The sequence below is a fragment of the Pseudophryne corroboree genome, chromosome 1, assembly GCF_028390025.1.
Source record: "Pseudophryne corroboree isolate aPseCor3 chromosome 1, aPseCor3.hap2, whole genome shotgun sequence".
NCBI lineage: Eukaryota > Metazoa > Chordata > Amphibia > Anura > Myobatrachidae > Pseudophryne > Pseudophryne corroboree.
This window is the reverse complement of record NC_086444.1, coordinates 970,649,757-970,666,550: the sequence shown is the minus strand read 5'-3', so window position 1 is coordinate 970,666,550 and position 16,794 is coordinate 970,649,757. Positions and strand designations below refer to the sequence as shown.

Below are 16,794 nucleotides of genomic sequence, written 5' to 3'. Positions count from 1 at the left end.
TCCAGACCTCAGTTATAGGAACTGTGCCCAGGGGAGACGGACATTTTGAGGAAAAGGATTTTTGTTAAACCAAGGGTGAGATACATACCAGCTCACACCGCAACACACCGTACAACTGGATAACCAAGAAAACCAGATAACGCTATGAACAAAACAACAGCAACAAGCTGAACATGACCGATACACAACCTTCGTGTAACCGAAACCAACAAGTAACAATACAACTGCAAGTAACAGTACGCACTGGGATGGGCGCCCAGCATTCTCTACGGACTAGGAGAAAAGGATTTACCGGTAGGCATTAAAATCCTATTTTCTCTTACGTCCTAGAGGATGTTGGGGACTCCAAAAGGACCATGGGGTCTATACCAAAGCTCCAGACCGGGCGGGAGAGTGTGGACGACCCTGCAGCACCGATTGAGCAAACATTAGGTCCTCATCAGCCAGGGTATCAAACTTGTAGAATTTAGCAAAAGTGTTTGAACCCGACCACGTAGCTGCTCGGCAAAGCTGAAGTGCCGAGACCCCTCGGGCAGCCGCTCAAGATGAGCCCACCTTCCTGGTAGAATGGGCCTTCACCGACCTCGGCAACGGCAATCCAGCCGTAGAATGAGCGTGCTGAATCGTATTACAAATCCAGTGCGCAATAGTCTGCTTGGAAGCAGGATTTCCAATCTTGTTGGAAGCATACAGGACAAACAGAGCCTCTGTTTTCCTCACAAGAGCCGTTCTGGCGACATAAACCTTCAAAGCTCTTACGACATTGAGAGATTTTGGCACCGTCACGGCATCCGAAGCCACAGGCACCACAATAGGTTGATTTATGTGAAACGAAGAAACCACCTTCGGCAGAAATTGTTGACGAATCCTCAATTCCGCAGAGGCGGGGGAGGACTTTTAGTCCTGGGCGCCAGACATAGCAGGCGACCTTTTTCCCCTTCCTCTACCTTTTGAAGCGAGGAAGGACGAGCCCCTTCCTTTTATGTATTTATTAGGCTAAAAGGACTGCATCTGATACAGGGGCGCCTTTTTCTGTTGTGCGGGAACATAAGGAAGAAAAGATGACTTACCCGCAGTAGCGGTAGACACCAGGTCAGCGAGGCCATCACCAAACAAGACACTATCTTTAAAAGGGAGAGCTTCCATTGCTTTCTTGGAGTCGGCATCAGCATTCCATTGATGAATCCACAGCGCCCTCCTGGCCGAGACCGCCATGGCATTGGCCCTTGATCCCAAGAGGCCAATATCCCTCGCCGCATCCTTTAGGTGAGGAGTGCACCCGTAGTGACGTAAATGGCCTTTAATGTCGTTTCCTGCTTGCGATCCGCAGGATCCTTGAGGGCAGCCGTGTCAGGAGACGGAAGCGCCACTTTTTTGGACAGTCGGGACAGAGCCTTGTCCACATTGGGAGATGACTCCCACTTTTCCCTGTCGTCAGAGGGGAAGGGATATGCCATAAAAATTCTCTTAGGAATCTGCCACCTTTTGTCAGGCGACTCCCAAGCCTTTTCACAAAGAGCGTTCAGTTCATGAGAGGGGGGAAAATTCACCTCAGGCTTTTTCCCTTTAAATAAACAAACCCTTGTATCTGGAACAGGAGGTTCCTCAGAAATATGTAAAACATCTTTAATAGCCACAATCATGTACTGAATACTCTTTACCAATTTTGGATGTAAACTGGCCTCACTAAAGTCGACACTGGAATCAGAGTCCGTGTCGGTATCCGTATCTGCCATCTGGGTAAAGGAACGTTTTTGTGACCCTGAGGGGGCCTGTACCTGAGATAAAGCGTCTTCCATGGATTTTCTCCAGGTTTGTGTCTGAGAATCAGATTTATCCAGCCTCTTAGACAATAACGCCACATTTGCATTCAATGTACTCAACATATTCACCCAATCAGCAGTCGGCTGTGCCGACAGAGTCACTCCCAAATCCTTCTATGCGCCCCCAGTAGCCTCCTCCGGGGAGGAGCACTCGGCCTCAGACATGTCGACACTTTGTACCGACACACACACACTCACACTGGCTATAGGGGACAGACCCACAGGGAAGCCTGTTAGAGAGAACACAGACGGAGTATACCAGCTCACACCTCAGCGCCCATATACTACAAACAAAAATAATATATGTTCACAGCGCTGTTCTATATATATATATAGCACCAATTGCCTGTCCCCCTGTCCCCCCCGTTTTGCTCCCTATACTTGTAAGGAGAGTTGGAGGTCCGGGCCAGCGTCTCTGCATGCTCTGTGAAGAGAGAAAATGGCGCTGGTAAGCTGTGCGGCTAAGCCATGCCCCCACCCGGCGCGCTGTAGTCCCGCTCAAATTTAAATTATTATACTGGTGGGGGTCTCATATATAGTGCCCAGGCACCTCAAATATGCGTTTTTGCCAGTGAAGAAAACCTCAGTAACCTGCTGCCCAGGGCGCTCCCCCCAGCGCCCTGCACCCTGAGAGTGCCGTTGGTGTGTGTGTGGGAGCATGGAGCGCAGCGAGACCGCTGCGCTGTACCTCCGTTACTGAAGTCTTCTGCCTTCTGCATACTCACCCGGCTTCTTTCTTCTGGCTTCTGTGAGGGGGTTGACGGCGCGGCTCCGGGAACGAGCAGCTAGGCGCACCAAGTGATCGAACCCTCTGGAGCTAATGGTGTCCAGTAGCCTAAGAAGCAGGGCCCTTAACTCAGAAGAAGTAGGTCTGACTTCTCTCCCCTCAGTCCCACGAAGCAGAGAGCCTGTAGCCAGCAGGTCTCTCTGAAAATAAAAAAGCCTAACATAAAGTCTTTTTAGAGAAACTCAGTAGAGCTCCCCTAGTGTGTGTCCAGTCTCTCCTGGGCACAGAATCTAACTGAGGTCTGGAGGAGGGGCATAGAGGGAGGAGCCAGTTCACACCCAGTAAAAGTCTTTTAGTGTGCCCATGACTCCTGCGGATCCTGTCTATACCCCATGGTCCTTTTGGAGTCCCCAGCATCCTTTAGGACGTAAGAGAAATAGGCAAGTATGATATTAAGTTGAGAGGAACTACAGTAAGTCACAAGTCATTAACTTGCAATCTTACTCCCTGTATTTAGATATTAGCCATAATTTCCTGGAGATTGTTGAAAGAAGTACAGATGTGTCCTCATACATCATAAGCCATGTAGTGCGTCAAGCTTCTTGTGTCTCATACGCCCACGTCTGGACACATCATAGCATATTCAGTTGCAGCATAAGGCACTGACTGGAGAGTGTAGTACTACTTTCTGTACACTAGATGTTGCTTTTCCTAAACTGCAGTGTGTATGCATCAAATAACCAGTGTAGTGAAGGGATACTTAAGGCCAGTACTGACGGGAGAGAGTACTGACGGGAGAGATGTGTACTGAGCAATCTTAACACAGACCGCTCAGCACACATCTCTCCTCCCGCTCAGCACAGTGCAATGTGTGCTGAGCGAGAGGGGGGGGGGGACTGGGGGCCGCTCACTTCACACAGCGCTGAAGTGAGCGACCCGCTAGATTGAGCCTGCATGCAGGCTCAATCTAGCACCGGCGATAGCGATGCTCATCGCTGGGGTGCATACACACAATAGATCCGTGCTTACAATATAAGCAATCTAATCAGATTGCTTAGATTTTAAACACGGATCTCTCAGTGTGTATGCCCCCCTTTACAGTACAAAACTACTGTAGGTTTTAATACGCTGCTTTTTTGTTTTATTCACCAATGTTGTGCGACAATTTACTGTATACTGATCTTACAGTGTATTACAGTAGTCTAATTTGAGCTTATTAGGGTTCCGATTTATTTTATTATAATTTTTTTCTCATACGTCCTAGAGGATGCTGGGGTCCACTTCAGTACCATGGGGTATAGACGGTTCCGCAGGAGCCATGGGCACTCTAAGACTTTTCAAAGGGTGTGAACTGGCTTCTCCCTCTATGCCCATCCTCCAGACCTCAGTTTTAGAAATGTGCCCGGGCAGACTGGATGCACTCCAGGGGAGCTCTACTGAGTTTCTCTGAAAAGACTTATGTTAGGTTTTTTTATTATCAGGGAGAACTGCTGGCAACAGTCTCCCTGCTTTGTGGGACTGAGGGGGCAGAAGCAGGAACCAACTTACTAAATAGTTTCATGGCTCTGCTTCTGGCTGACAGGACACCATTAGCTCCTGAAGGGTACTGAACGCTAGCTGTGCCTAGATGCTCACTCCCACAGCACGCCGTCACCCCCCCTTGCAGAGCCAAAAGTCAGAAGATAGGTGTTAGAAGAGAGATCTTCAATCAAGGTGACGGCTAAAGGTACCGCGCGGCTGGCGGGAGCGCAGCGCGCCATACTGCCCACACAACACAGGCACTGCAGGCTGCAGGGCGCGGGGGTATGGGGGGTGCCCTGGGCAGCATGAAACCTTTTAAAACTGGTAGAAAAGAGGCATAAGCTGCCGAGGCACAGCCCTACCCCCGCCAGTATAAATATAGTTCTCAGAATCTCTGAGGAGAAACGCCCCATTGCGGGGGCGGAGCTTCCTCCTCAGTCAGCGAGCACACTGCTCAGCGCCATTTTCTCTCTCTCCTCAGGCTGCAGAGACAACGCTGGTCCCTCTCCACTACTGAATACAAGTATCAGGGTGCAAAACGGGGGGGCACAGTGAAATTGGTGCTTTATATTGTGTATTTACATATAAAAAAACGCTGCATGTCAGTGGGCATTTTATGTTTCACAGGCATTGTGTTACTGGCGCTGGGTTTGTGAACTGGCTGCTCCTATCTGTGTCCTTCTGACAGATTTTACTGTGGGTCTGTCCCCTATAAGTCTCGGAGTGTCTGTGGTGTGTTTGTGCACGTGTGTGACATATCTGAGGCAGGGAGTTCTTCCCCTGAGGGAACCATTTTAGGGACACAGAGTTGTAATGTGGTGGCGCTGCCGGCACACCACGAGCCTGCATGGGTGAAAGAAATACGTGATAGTGTAAATCATATCAGTAGGAGATTAGACAAGTCTCAGTCTCATGCAGAAAGCTGGAGAAAATCAGTGGAAGATGTGATTATTCAGGGTTCTGCTTTCTCATCCGCAGGCGACCCCTCTGGGTCACATAAGAGACCGTTTGCAAACATTGTACATACTGATACCGACACGGACTCTGATTCCTGTGTCGACGATAGTGATTCCAGGGGGATAGATCCTAAATTGGCAAAAAGCATACAATATATGTTTGTTGCTATAAAAGAAGTCTTAGAAGTCACGGAAGCCCCTACTGTACCTCAGGAGAAGGCTTATTTCTATAAGGAAAAGAAATGTAAGGTAACTTTCCCTCCTTCCCACGAGCTAAATACTCTTTTTGAGGGAGTCTTGGTGAATCCTGAAAAGACATTTAATATTTCCAAAAGGATTTAGATTGCTTATCCTTTTCCATTAGAGGACAGGAAAAGATGGGAGTCACCCCCGGTGTTAGACAGTGCACTGTCAAGGTTAACAAACAAGGTGATTCCTCCTGCACCTGGGACGGCTTCACTAAAGGAGCCGGCAGACTGCAAAATGGAGACTACGTTAAAATCTATTTATGTACGCTGCTCAGACCCACCATTGCTTGCGCGTGGGTGAGTCGTGCTATCGAAAAACGGTCAGATAACTTGTCATCGGAAATTGACACGATTGATAGAGACGAGATACTCCTAACGTTAGGTAATATCAAAGACGCTGCCGCATACATGCTGGAAGCTATGAAGGATATTGGACTCTTGGGTTCAACAGCCGCTACCATGGCAGTATCAGCTCGGAGGGCGTTGTGGTTTCACCAGTGGAATGCTGATGCAGATTCCAAAAGAAAATTGGAGGCTCTCCCGTATAAAGGTGAGGCCTTATTTGGTGATGGGCTGGATGCGTTAGTCTCGGCGGCTACCGCAGGTAAGTCGACATTCTTGCCTTATGCTCCTGCACCGGCGAAAAAGACACATCACTCTCACATGCAGTCCTTTCGGCCCAACAAATACAAAAAGGCCAAAGGTTCCCCCTTCTTTGCAGGTAGGGGGAAGGGGAAAAGGAAAGAAATCCGCAGCGTCTCCAGGATCCCAGGAGCAGAAGTCAACCCCTGCTTCTGCCAAATCTGCAGCATGACGCTGGGGCTCCCTTGCGGGAGTCCGCTCGGGTGAGAGCACGTCTGAAACTTTTCAGTCAAATCTGGATTCAATCTGGCCTGGACCCATGGGTCTTACAAATAGTGTCCCATAGGTACAAACTGGATTTTCAAGACGTCCCCCCATGCCGATTTTTCAAATCGACCTTGCCAGCTTCTCTTCCAGAAAGAGAGGCAGTAACAACGGCAATTCAAAAATTATGTCAGGATCAAGTCATTGTCCTGGTACCCTTGTCACAGCAAGGAGAAGGTTTTTATTCAAGCCTCTTCGTAGTTCCGAAGCCGGACGGCTCGGTCAGACCAATTTTAAACCTGGAAAAACTGAATCTCTACCTGAAAAGGTTCAAGTTCAAGATGGAATCCCTGAGGGCAGTGATTTCCAGTCTGGAGGAGGGGGACTTCATGGTGTCAGTAGACATAAAGGATGCTTACTTGCATGTTCCATTTATCCTCCTCACCAAGCTTATCTGAGATTCGCAGTACAGGATTGCCATTACCAGTTCCAGACGTTGCCGTTCGGACTCTCCACGGCACCGAGGGTATTCACCAAGGTGATGGCGGAGATGATGGTCCTCCTTCGTCAAAAAGGAGTCAATATAATTCCTTATCTGGATGATCTCCTGATAATAGCGAGATCTAGGGAACAGTTGGTGCAGAACATCGCACTCTCCCTGTCAATACTCCAACAACACGGTTGGATCATGAATTTTCCAAAGTCGCAGTTGGAACCAACGACAAGATTGTCCTTTTTAGGGATGATTCTGGACACAGAAGTACAGAGAGTATTTCTTCCAGTGGAAAAGGCTCTGGAAATCCAGAAAATGGTCAAACAAATATTGAAACCAACAAGCGTGTCGATCCATCAATGCATTCTGTTGTTGGGGAAAATGGTAGCGGCCTACGAGGCCATACAGTTTGGACGATTTCATGCCAGAGTATTCCAGTGGGACCTGTTGGACAAGTGGTCCGGATCCCACCTACACATGCACCGGAAAAAAATCTTGTCCCCCAAAGCCAGGATTTCGCTCCTGTGGTGGCTACACAGTTCTCACCAAGTTCGGGATTCGGGACTGGGTCCTGGTAACCACGGATGCGAGTCTCCGAGGCTGGGGAGCTGTCACACAGGGGGAAAGCTTCCAAGGAAAATGGTCAAGTCAGGAAGCCTGCCTTCACATAAACGTTCTGGAATTGAGAGCCATTTACAACGGCCTTCTACAAGCGGTACATCTTCTTCAAGATCATCCCGTGCAGATTCAGTCGGATAATGTAACAGCAGTCGAGTACATAAACAGGCAAGGCGGAACGAAAAGCAGAGCGGCAATGGCAGAGGTGACAAGGATTCTCCTCTGGCCAGAAAGACATGTAAGAGCTCTGTCAGCAATTTTCATTCCGGGAGTGGACAACTGGGAAGCAGACTTCCTCAGCAGACACGATCTCCATCCAGGAGAGTGGGGCCTCCACCAAGAAGTCTTCGCAGAGGTGGCAAGTCTTTGGTGAGTTCCTCAAGTAGACATGATGGCATCTCGTCTAAACAAGAAGCTTCAGAGATATTGTTCCAGGTCAAGAGACCCTCAAGCAATAGCAGTGGATGCACTGGTGACCCAGTGGGTGTTTCGGTCGGTATATGTTTTCCCTCCACTTCCACTGATACCAAAAGTTCTCAAGATAATAAGAAGAACAAGAGTTCGAGCAATCTTCATTGCCCCAGACTGGCCAAGAAGGGCTTGGTATCCATATCTTCAGGAGTTGCTCATAGAAGATCCTCTGCCTCTTCCTCCTCAAGAGGACCTACTACAGCAGGGACCGTGCGTGTATCAAGACTTACCGCGGCTACGTTTAGCGGCATGGCTGTTGAGCGCCAGATCCTAGCCCGAAAGGGTATTCCCAAAGAAGTAATTCCCACTCTTATTCAGACCAGGAAGGGAGTAACGTCTAAACATTACCACCGTATTTGGAGAAAATATGTGTCTTGGTGTGAATCCAAGAAGGCTCCTACGGAAGAGTTTGAGTTGGGACGATTTCTCCATTTTCTGCAGGCTGGTGTGGATGCGGGCCTTAGATTGGGGTCAATCAAGGTCCAGATTTCGGCCTTATCAGTTTTCTTTAAAAAACAATTGGCCTCCTTTCCAGAAGTTCAGACGTTTGTGAAAGGGGTTCTGCACATCCAGCCTCCATTTGTGCCTCCAGTGCCACCATGGGACCTTAATGTGATGTTGCAGTTCCTTCAATCAGATTGGTTTGAACCTCTGCAGGAGATAGAATTGAAGTTTCTCACTTGGAAAGTGGAGGGTGATGCTTTTGGCCTTGGCATCCGCAAGGCGGGTGTCTGAGTTGGGGGCCTTGTCTCACAAGAGCCCTTTCCTGATCTTCCATGAAGATAGGGCAGAGTTAAGAACTCGTCAACAATTTCTTCCAAAGGTGGGTTCGTCCTTCCACATAAACCAACCTATTGTGGTGCCAGTGGCTACTGACACTTTCACTGAGTCAAAGTCTCTAGATGTGGTTAGAGCTTTGAAGATTTATGTTGCAAGAACAGCACGGATACGGAAAACAGAGGCTCTGTTTGTCCTGTATGCTCCTAGCAAGATTGGGTGTCCTGCTTCTAAGCAGACTATTGCGCGCTGGATCAGAGGGACGATTCAGCACGCTCAATCTACGGCAGGCTTGCCGGTACTGAAGTCGGTGAAGGCCCATTCTTCTAGGAAAGTAGGCTCATCCTGGGCGGCTGCCCGGGGCGTCTCGGCTTTACAACTTTGCCGAGCAGCTACTTGGTCAGGGTCAAACACATTTGCTAAATTTTATAAGTTTGACACTTTGGCCGATGAAGACCTCAAGTTTGGTCAATCGGTGCTGCAGGGTCATCCGCACTCTCCTGCCCGTACTGGAGCTTTGGTATAACCCCATGGTACTGAAGTGGACCCCAGCATACTCTAGGACGTATGAGAAAACAGGATTTTAATACATACCGGTAAATCCTTTTCTCCTAGTCCGTAGAGGATGCTGAGCACCTGACCCAGTGCGTACTTTACCTGCAGTTTGTTCATTATAGTTGCACAAGTTGTGTTACATTTGTTTTCCGCATGTTGCTGCAAATGGTTCATGCCTGTTGGCGTGTTATGTTGAATGCCATGTTGTGCGGCATGGTTGAGGTGTGAGCTGGTATGAATCTCACCATTAGTATAAAAATTCCGTCTCCCTGGGCACAGTTCCTATAACTGAGGTCTGGAGGAGGGGCATAGAGGGAGGAGCCCGTTCACACCCTTTGAAAAGTCTTAGGGTGCCCATGGCTCCTGCGGAACCGTCTATACACCCATGGTACTGAAGTGGACCCCAGCATCTTCTACGGATTAGGAGAAAAGGATTTACCGGTAGGTATTAAAATCCTGTTTTTCTTCTATACACTGTACAGCACTGAAATAATAATAATATACAGTAATGGAAATATGCCACTGTATACAGTACTGTAGTATTGCATGGTATGGACCATCTCAGCTCTGCGGCTTGCATGTAAGTTTAACATGCAGCGACAGAGACAGCTGTTTGGCATGACTTGAGCAACAACTTATGAGGACACATTTGTACCTGACCTATAGAGCAGGGCATGATGAATCATTGTGCCAGGTCTTCCCAACACTGATTAACGCATTGCTTCATTTCAGCAAAGGCATTTTACAGATTCAGCGCCAATAGTTACTGTGCTGGAAAAGTAAAATGACTTTACATTACGAAAATAAAGCTGTGACATTATACAGTGAGTGTGCTCCTCAATCCCGAGAAAACCATCAGTAAATCTAAATGAATACTCAAACTCAATTCGCTAAAAGTGGATTGATAGCAAATCTTTACAACAACACATCAGATGTTAAGATGTGATATATATGCAATTGTGGTGACAATCTATATACATACAGCTTTTGTTCAAACCATTTGCAGGAGAATGAACGTCGGCTGCATTGTCAGAAGATCCTATTTAATTCAGTTTAAATCAAAACAAAATATCCTCCTTTATCTTATTTCTCATTAAACAGGCCCCAGCTTTCATGTTGTTAGATTTTTATTTCCATAGCTTTGTTTCCATGCATTTTATTTCCGTGATGCATCATTTGTGTGAAAGGATTCAGCTGCCCCACAGCTAGCAATATATAATACAGAGACAGTGCTAGACACAAACCCATGCACATAAATAAAGGCTTTTCATTTTACTTGAAATATTTGTGACCTACAGTAGCAGCATCCCCAATGCTTCCTGAAGAGTGTATACCATATGATGGTGGTACAATGATCAGTATATAAAAAAGGCAATTAATAAGAGCCATACAATGATTTGCATACACATTGGCAACGAGTATGCAGTTACTTTGTCGATGTTCAGTATATCAACAGTCATAACGTCTACAGCATAATGTTGACAGGTACTACAGCCCTTATCCAAAATTCATAATATACATATATGTGTCATTATCTCAGTAGGGGAACCAAAAAATAAGAATTTACTTACCGATAATTCTATTTCTCGTAGTCCGTAGTGGATGCTGGGGGACTCCGTCAGGACCATGGGGATTAGCGGCTCCGCAGGAGACAGGGCACAAAAGTAAAAGCTTTAGGATCAGGTGGTGTGCACTGGCTCCTCCCCCTATGACCCTCCTCCAAGCCTCAGTTAGGATACTGTGCCCGGACGAGCGTACACAATAAGGAAGGATTTTGAATCCCGGGTAAGACTCATACCAGCCACACCAATCACACTGTACAACCTGTGATCTGAACCCAGTTAACAGCATGATAACAGCGGAGCATCTGAAAAGATGGCTCACAACAATAATAACCCGATTTTTGTAACAATAACTATGTACAAGTATTGCAGACAATCCGCACTTGGGATGGGCGCCCAGCATCCACTACGGACTACGAGAAATAGAATTATCGGTAAGTAAATTCTTATTTTCTCTGACGTCCTAAGTGGATGCTGGGGACTCCGTCAGGACCATGGGGATTATACCAAAGCTCCCAAACGGGCGGGAGAGTGCGGATGACTCTGCAGCACCGAATGAGAGAACTCCAGGTCCTCCTCAGTCAGGGTGTGCCCCTGACCAAGTATCAGCTCGGAAAAGTTGTAAAGCCGAGACCCCTCGGGCAGCCGCCCAAGATGAGCCCACCTTCCTTGTGGAATGGGCATTTACATATTTTGGCTGTGGCAGGCCTGCCACAGAATGTGCAAGCTGAATTGTACTACACATCCAACTAGCAATCGTCTGCTTAGAAGCAAGAGCACCCAGTTTTTTTTTTTTTTTTTTTGGGTGCATACAGGATAACAGCAAGTCAGTTTTCCTGACTCCAGCCGTCCTGGAAACTATATTTTCAGGGCCCTGACAACATCTAGCAACTTGGAGTCCTCCACGTCCCTAGTAGCCGCAGGTACCACAATAAGCTGGTTCGGGTGAAACACTGACACCACCTTAGGGAGAAACTGGGGATGAGTCCGCAGCTCTGCCCTGTCCGAATGGACAATCAGATATGGGCTTTTTTGAGACAAACGCCGCCAATTCTGACACTCGCCTGGCCGAGGCCAGGGCCAACAGCATGGTCACTTTCCCTGTGAGATATTTCAAATCCACAGATTTGAGCGGTTTAAACCAATGTGATTTTAGGAATCCCAGAACTACGTTGAGATCCCACAGTGCCACTGGAGGCACAAAAGGGGGTTGTATATGCAGTACTCCCTTGACAAACTTCTGGACTTCAGGAACTGAAGCCAATTCTTTCTGGAAGAAAATCGACAGGGCCGAAATTTGAACCTTAATGGACCCCAATTTGAGGCCCATAGACACTCCTGTTTTCAGGAAATGCAGGAAACGACCGAGTTGAAATTTCTTCATGGGGCCTTCCTGGCCTCACACCACGCAACATATTTTCGCCACATGTGGTGATAATGTTGTGCGGTCACCTCCTTCCTGGCTTTGACCAGGGTAGGAATGACCTCTTCCGTAATGCCTTTTTCCCTTAGGATCCGGCGTTCAACCGCCATGCCGTCAAACGCAGCCGCAGTAAGTCTTGGAACAGACATGGTACTTGCTGAAGCAAGTCCCTTCTTAGCGGCAGAGGCCATGAGTCCTCTGTGAGCATCTCTTGAAGTTCCGGGTACCAAGTCCTTCTTGGCCAATCCGGAGCCACGAGTATAGTTCTTACTCCTCTACGTCTTATAATTCTCAATACCTTGGGTATGAGAAGCAGAGGAGGGAAGACATACACCGACTGGTACACCCACGGTGTTACCAGAACGTCCACAGCTATTGCCTGAGGGTCTTTTGACCTGGCGCAATACTTGTCCAGTTTTTTGTTCAGGCGGGACGCCATCATGTCCACCTTTGGTCTTTTCCAACGGTTCACAATCATGTGGAAGACTTCCCGAAGAAGTCCCCACTCTCCCGGGTGGAGGTTGTGCCTGCTGAGGAAGTCTGCTTCCCAGTTGTCCACTCCCGGAATGAACACTGCTGACAGTGCTATCACATGATTTTCCGCCCAGCGAAAAATCCTTGCAGTTTCTGCCATTGCCCTCCTGCTTCTTGTGCCGCCCTGTCCGTTTACGTGGGCGACTGCCGTGATGTTGTCCCACTGGATCAATACCGGCTGACCTTGAAGCAGAGGTCTTGCTAAGCTTAGAGCATTGTAAATTGCCCTTAGCTCCAGTATATTTATGTGGAGAAAAATCTCCAGACTTGATCACACTCCCTGGAAATTTTTTCCCTGTGTGACTGCTCCCCAGCCTCTCAGGCTGGCCTCCGTGGTCACCAGCATCCAATCCTGAATGCCGAATCTGCGGCCCTCTAGAAGATGAGCACTCTGTAACCACCACAGGAGAGACACCCTTGTCCTTGGAGATAGGGTTATCCGCTGATGCATCTGAAAATGCGATCCGGACCATTTGTCCAGCAGATCCCACTGAAAAGTTCTTGCGTGGAATCTGCCGAATGGAATCGCTTCGTAATAAGCCACCATTTTTCCCAGGACTCTTGTGCAATGATGCACTGACACTTTTCCTGGTTTTAGGAGGTTCCTGACTAGCTCGGATAACTCCCTGGCTTTCTCCTCCGGGAGAAACACCTTTTTCTGGACTGTGTCCAGAACCATCCCTAGGAACAGCAGACGTGTCGTCGGAAACGACTGCGATTTTGGATATTTAGAATCCACCCGTGCTGTCGTAGAACTACTTGAGATAGTGCTACTCCGACTTCCAACTGTTCTCTGGACCTTGCCCTTATCAGGAGATCGTCCAAGTAAGGGATAATTAAGACGCCTTTTCTTTGAAGAAGAATCATCATTTCGGCCATTACTTTGGTAAAGACCCGGGGTGCCGTGGACAATCCAAACGGCAGCGTCTGAAACTGATAGTGACAGTTCCGTACCACGAACCTGAGGTACCCTTGGTGAGAAGGGCAATTTTGGACATGGAGGTAAGCATCCTTGATGTCCAGGGACACCATATAGTCCCCTTCTTCCTGGTTCGCTATCACTGCTCTGAGTGACTCCATCTTGATTTGAACCTTTGTATGTAAGTGTTCAAAAATTTCCCATTTAGAATAGGTCTCACCGAGCCGTCTGGCTTCAGTACCACAATATAGTGTGGAATAATACCCCTTTCCTTGTTGTAGGAGGGGTACTTTGATTATCACCTGCTGGGAATACAGCTTGTGAATTGTTTCCAATACTGCCTCCCTGTCGGAGGAAGACGTTGGTAAAGCAGACATCAGGAGCCTGCGAGGGGGAGACGTCTCGAATCTCCAGTCTGTACCCCTGGGATACTACTTGTAGGATCCAGGGGTCCACCTGCGAGTGAGCCCACTACGCGCTGAAACTCTTGAGACGACCCCCCACCGCACTTGAGTCCGCTTGTACGGCCCCAGCGTCATGCTGAGGACTTGGCAGAAGCTGTGGAGGGCTTCTGTTCCTGGGAATGGGCTGCCTGCTGCAGTCTTCTTCCCTTTCCTCTATCCCTGGGCAGATATGACTGGCCTTTTGCCCGCTTGCCCTTATGGGGACGAAAGGACTGAGGCTGAAAAGACGGTGTCTTTTTCTGCTGAGATGTGATTTGGGGTAAAAAAGGTGGATTTTCCAGCTGTTGCCGAGGCCACCAGGTCCGATGGACCGACCCCAAATAACTCCTCTGCCGTTTGGAATCTGCATCACCTGACCACTGTCGTGTCCATAAACATCTTCTGGCAGATATGGACATCGCACTTACTCTTGATGCCAGAGTGCAAATATCCCTCTGTGCATCTCGCATATATAGAAATGCATCCTTTAAATGCTCTATAGTCAATAAAATACTGTCCCTGTCAAGGGTATCAATATTTTCAGTCAGGGAATCCGACCAAGCCACCCCAGCGCTGCACATCCAGGCTGAGGCGATCGCTGGTCGCAGTATAACACCAGTATGTGTGTATATACCTTTTTAGGATATTTTCCAGCCTCTCAGCTGGCTCCTTGAGGGCGGCCCTATCTGGAGACGGTACCGCCACTTGTTTTGATAAGTGTGTGAGCGCCTTATCCACCCTAAAGGGTGTTTCCCAACGTGCCCTAACTTCTGGCGGGAAAGGGTATACCGCCAATAATTTTCTATCGGGGGAAACCCACGCATCATCACACACTTCATTTAATTTATCTGATTCAGGAAAAACTACAGGTAGTTTTTTCACACCCCACATAATACCCTTCTTGTGGTACTTGTAGTATCAGAAATATGTAACACCTCCTTCATTGCCCTTAACATGTAACGTGTGGCCCTAAAGGAAAATACGTTTGTTTCTTCACCGTCGACACTGGAGTCAGTGTCCGTGTCTGTGTCGACCGACTGAGGTAAATGAGCGTTTAGAGCCCCTGACGGTGTTTGAGACGCCTGGACAGGTACTAATTTGTTTGCCGGCCGTCTCATGTCGTCAACCGACCTTGCAGCGTGTTGACATTATCACGTAATTCCTTAAATAAGCCATCCATTCCGGTGTCGACTCCCTAGAGAGTGACATCACCATTTCAGGCAATTGCTCCGCCTCCTCACCAACATCGTCCTCATACATGTCGACACACACGTACCGACACACAGCACACACACAGGGAATGCTCTGATAGAGGACAGGACCCCACTAGCCCTTTGGGGAGACAGAGGGAGAGTTTGCCAGCACACACCAAAAACGCTATAATTATACAGGGACAACCTTTATATAAGTGTTTTTCCCTTATAGCATTTTAATATATATATACATATCGCCAAATAAGTGCCCCCCCTCTCTGTTTAAACCCTGTTTCTGTAGTGCAGTGCAGGGGAGAGCCTGGGAGCCTTCCCACCAGCATTTCTGTGAGGGAAAATGGCGCTGTGTGCTGAGGAGAATAGGCCCCGCCCCCTTTTCGGCGGGCTTCTTCTCCCGTTTTTCTGGGACCTGGCAGGGGTTAAATACATCCATATAGCCCCCAGGGGCTATATGTGATGTATTTTTAGCCAGAATAAGGTACTATCATTGCTGCCCAGGGCGCCCCCCCCCCAGCGCCCTGCACCCTCAGTGACCGCTGCTATGAAGTGTGCTGACAACAATGGCGCACAGCTGCAGTGCTGTGCGCTACCTTATGAAGACTGAAGAGTCTTCTGCCGCCGTTTCTGGACCTTCACTTTTCGGCATCTGCAAGGGGGATCGGCGGCGCGGCTCCGGGACGAACCCCAGGGTGAGACCCGTGTTCCGACTCCCTCTGGAGCTAATGGTGTCCAGTAGCCTAAGAAGCCAATCCATCCTGCACGCAGGTGAGTTCACTTCTCTCCCCTAAGTCCCTCGTAGCAGTGAGCCTGTTGCCAGCAGGACTCACTGAAAATAAAAAACCTAACAAACTTTTACTCTAAGCAGCTCTTTAGGAGAGCCACCTAGATTGCACCCTTCTCGGCCGGGCACAAAAATCTAACTGAGGCTTGGAGGAGGGTCATAGGGGGAGGAGCCAGTGCACACCACCTGATCCTAAAGCTTTTACTTTTGTGCCCTGTCTCCTGCGGAGCCGCTAATCCCCATGGTCCTGACGGAGTCCCCAGCATCCACTTAGGACGTCAGAGAAATGTGGGATTTTGAATTTTGGATAAGGGATACTCAACCTGTATATGATGAAGATATGATTAAAATGTCAATATCCAACATGCTGACCCCCTAAGCTTAACTATAACATTTTCACTATGTCGACATTTTATCACCGTCGACATGGTCACCGTTTTGCAGGATTATTTTTTTTAACCCTTTGATATATAGACCCTTTAGGCTCAGCATGTTAGGTAGCAACTTTGTCACGTTAGTGTAGAATAAAATAATGGGGGTTATTCAGGTTTGTTAGCAAACCAAAAAAGCAAGCAACTGGGCATACTATGTTGCACTGCAGGTGGGGCAGATGTAACACACCCCACCCAAATCTAACTCTCTCTGCACATGTTACATAGAAATATAGAATTTGATGGCAGATAAGAACCACTTGGCCCACCTAGTTTTATCCTTTAGGTAATCTGAACCCTTTGTGAACCTGTTTGTAAGGATATTCATATGCCTATCCCAAGCACGTTTAAATTGCTCTACTGTCTTAGGGGAAGATGTACTAAGCGGTGATAAAAGTGGAGAAGTGACCAGTGGAGAAGTTGCCTATGGCAACCAGTCAGCATTGACGTAACAT

The 16,794-nt window shown here is 48.1% G+C and overlaps 1 protein-coding gene across 4 annotated transcripts in view; it reads right to left on the bottom strand.

Moving 5' to 3' along the window:
• MAP9 (microtubule associated protein 9) overlaps positions 1–16,794 on the bottom strand; it is a 379,878-nt gene that overhangs the window by 48,884 nt on the left and 314,200 nt on the right. The gene's annotated exons all lie outside the window — the stretch shown is intronic.